The 3,670-nt window shown below is 28.3% G+C and overlaps 1 long non-coding RNA gene across 1 annotated transcript; it reads right to left on the minus strand.

The window, feature by feature from the left end:
• Positions 1 to 261: 261 nt before the first annotated feature.
• Positions 262 to 2,986, minus strand: LOC127129093 (uncharacterized). Its single transcript, XR_007806153.1, has 2 exons — positions 2,672 to 2,986; positions 262 to 433 (listed from the first exon to the last, which is right to left on the minus strand). It is a non-coding gene; the product is annotated as an uncharacterized LOC127129093 (long non-coding RNA).
• Positions 2,987 to 3,670: the final 684 nt, after the last annotated feature.

Genomic DNA, 3,670 nt, shown 5'->3' on the forward strand with positions numbered 1-3,670 from the left:
TATTCTTTAAGGTGGAAGAAAATTCAATAATTGTATCTATATTTTTTCCATGCTCCAATTTACATAATGGTTGGATTTGGAATTGATTGAATGAACCCCTTTGATAATCTATGTACTTATCAATACATTTTTGAAAAAGAATTATAACTTTGTAAAGTATTTTTGTACTCGCAAAATATAGATATTATTATAGATATTCCAAACCGATGCAACGAGAAATAAAAAGGCTAATACTTGAGAAATATAAATAGAGATAACTCATGAACTCTATAACTTGAGTTTATAACATTTAATTATTAACATTGAACTAGTACATCAAGTGTATACAGAATCTCACAATTTATTTTATAAATATTGAATACATCTATTCCATCCACACATCAACCATAAACACGTGCACTAGGGGAATCGGGGTTATGAATGGGATCTGGACCTGATGGGATTTCTGATAAAGTACGACCAGCATTACCAGGTTGCAATGAATGATGGTGGCTTCGACCATGACCTCCTATGATTTCTTTTGTATTGTAATAAATATTATCAGCCAAGACTCTCGAGCCTTGTTTTCCAAATTTATCAACTTTTTCAGGTAGCCGGAAACCACCATTTTCTCTTAGTGTTACTGAGGGAAAGCGAATTGCACTTGATTTCCCATCATTAATTAACAATACCAATAGAGCAACATTGATCAAGAGAAGGTAGGAAAGAATTTTTTGCACCATTATCATTTGTAGCACGTTATTCGAATATGGTGCTAACTTTGAAATATAATTTAAGTTAGACATACAGTGGATGTATATATACATATACTAGTAACTAGTAGAATATTGTTTCACCTAACACAACCTTTTAAAAAGTAGTCTCCATATGAACAATTATTCATTTTAGTCAAAAAAAAAATGAATTTTATAAAAATAAAGATAGAAAATAAACATATATTTCATATTTTTTGTTTTAATAAAATCATTAAATAATGATTGTTTCTTGACAATAATTATACCATCCAAAATGATAAATTTTATGAAAATTAGTAAAGTATATTATTGAACCGATTTTCTATGATACCTCCGTGTAAAATGTGTTGGAATATACTATATTTAAATATTATTTAATTCTTTCATTCTACTAATTATTATGTCGTCATACTTTTAAATTAATTATTATTATTAAGTGATCAAATAAAGAAAAAAAATAATTAAGATTATATTTTGAAAATTAATAAATTAATTATTTAGTTTGATATGGACTCAAATATGAGTATATCAATATTGTCCATTTTTGAATAACGTGAATCCTAACTGATCATCACTATATATGTAAGTTATGGTCCCTAGTATATAGTGCTACAAGCGTATTTTCTTATTCTCTCTATCTAAAGAGTGTTGAAGACATTATAAGTACCCGTTGAGGGAGATTGCACCCAATACTACAAAATGTAGATTTCATATTTATCTTATAAGTATGTGGAAGCAATACTTGAATTTCTTAAATTCACGGAAAAAACACTTCCAACAACAATGGAATCTTTTATGGTCCTTATGTTATATGTTGGAATGTATTCTTTTTACAAGAAAGTAATTTTCAATCACCTAGGTTGTGAAAAATTTATTCTAAATTATACAACATGGATGTGACAGGCTGAAGTAGATGAATTCCAAACTATGAAGTCACATAGATACAAAGTTAATGTAGATATGGATGATAGACTATAAGATATGACCAGTGAAATTGGAGAATCTTCTTTTCGGAAAGCCCATATGTGTGATACTTTATTTAGTGAGAAGAGTTAGTTTTTATTTAAGAGGTTCACAAATTTTACATGTATATCGACTATTTTTTAATATTTTTAATTTAAAGGAAAAAAAGATGACGGAAAGATAAAAATTTAATATAATTTCTTAAATTGCTGAAAGAGATGCTTCTAGAAGGTAGAAATTTGTCCAAACCGCAGTTTTGAAGCCAAGAATCAATTGTGTCCAATTGTTTGGATTATGTCAAAAAATATGCATGTTGTAATTATTTCAATTAGAGAGGAAATATTATCAAAAACTTAATCAACGCCCAAAATGTGGGGAGTCGTGCTACAAGGATAATAACATCAGTGGTGATGAAGATGACGATGTAAGCAAGAAGCACCCTTTAGCCAAAGTGTCATGTTCCTGTCAATATTAATTCCAAGGCCCTAGAGAATGTTTTGTGATATTAAGAAAGTGAGATAGAAAACATCGCCAGGTTGGATATTCTTTAAGGTGGAAGAAAATTCAATAATTGTATCTATATTTTTTCCATGCTCCAATTTACATAATGGTTGGATTTGGAATTGATTGAATGAACCCCTTTGATAATCTATGTACTTATCAATACATTTTTGAAAAAGAATTATAACTTTGTAAAGTATTTTTGTACTCGCAAAATATAGATATTATTATAGATATTCCAAACCGATGCAACGAGAAATAAAAAGGCTAATACTTGAGAAATATAAATAGAGATAACTCATGAACTCTATAACTTGAGTTTATAACATTTAATTATTAACATTGAACTAGTACATCAAGTGTATACAGAATCTCACAATTTATTTTATAAATATTGAATACATCTATTCCATCCACACATCAACCATAAACATGTGCACTAGGGGTATCGGGGTTATGAATGGGATCTGGACCTGATGGGATTTCTGATAAAGTACGACCAGCATTACCAGGTTGCAATGAATGATGGTGGCTTCGACCATGACCTCCTATGATTTCTTTTGTGTTGTAATAAATATTATCAGCCAAGACTCTCGAGCCTTGTCTTCCAAATTTATCAACTTTTTCAGGTAGCACGAAACCACCATTTTCTCTTAGTGTTACTGAGGGAAAGCGAATTGCACTTGATTTCCCATCATTAATTAACAATACCAATAGAGCAACATTGATCAAGAGAAGGTAGGAAAGATTTTTTTGCACCATTATCATTTGTAGCACGTTATTCGAATATGGTGCTAACTTTGAAATATAATTTAAGTTAGACATACAGTGGATGTATATATACATATACTAGTAACTAGTAGAATATTGTTTCACCTAACACAACCTTTTAAAAAGTAGTCTCCATATGACCAATTATTCATTTTAGTCAAAAAAAAATGAATTTTATAAAATAAAGATAGAAAAAAACATATATTTCATATTTTTTGTTTTAATAAAATCATTAAATAATGATTGTTTCTTGACAATAATTATACCATCCAAAATGATAAATTTTATGAAAATTAGTAAAGTATATTATTGAACCGATTTTCTATGATACCTCCGTGTAAAATGTGTTGGAATATACTATATTTAAATATTATTTAATTCTTTCATTCTACTAATTATTATGTCGTCATACTTTTAAATTAATTATTATTATTAAGTGATCAAATAAAGACAAAAAAATAATTAAGATTATATTTTGAAAATTAATAAATTAATTATTTAGTTTGATATGGACTCAAATATGAGTATATCAATATTGTCCATTTTTGAATAACGTGAATCCTAACTGATCATCACTATATATGTAAGTTATGGTCCCTAGTATATAGTGCTACAAGCGTATTTTCTTATTCTCTCTATCTAAAGAGTGTTGAAGACATTATAAGTACCCGTTGAGGGAGATTGCACCCAATACTACAAAA

This window comes from Lathyrus oleraceus, chromosome 3, assembly GCF_024323335.1.
Source record: "Lathyrus oleraceus cultivar Zhongwan6 chromosome 3, CAAS_Psat_ZW6_1.0, whole genome shotgun sequence".
NCBI classification, from domain to species: domain Eukaryota; kingdom Viridiplantae; phylum Streptophyta; class Magnoliopsida; order Fabales; family Fabaceae; genus Lathyrus; species Lathyrus oleraceus.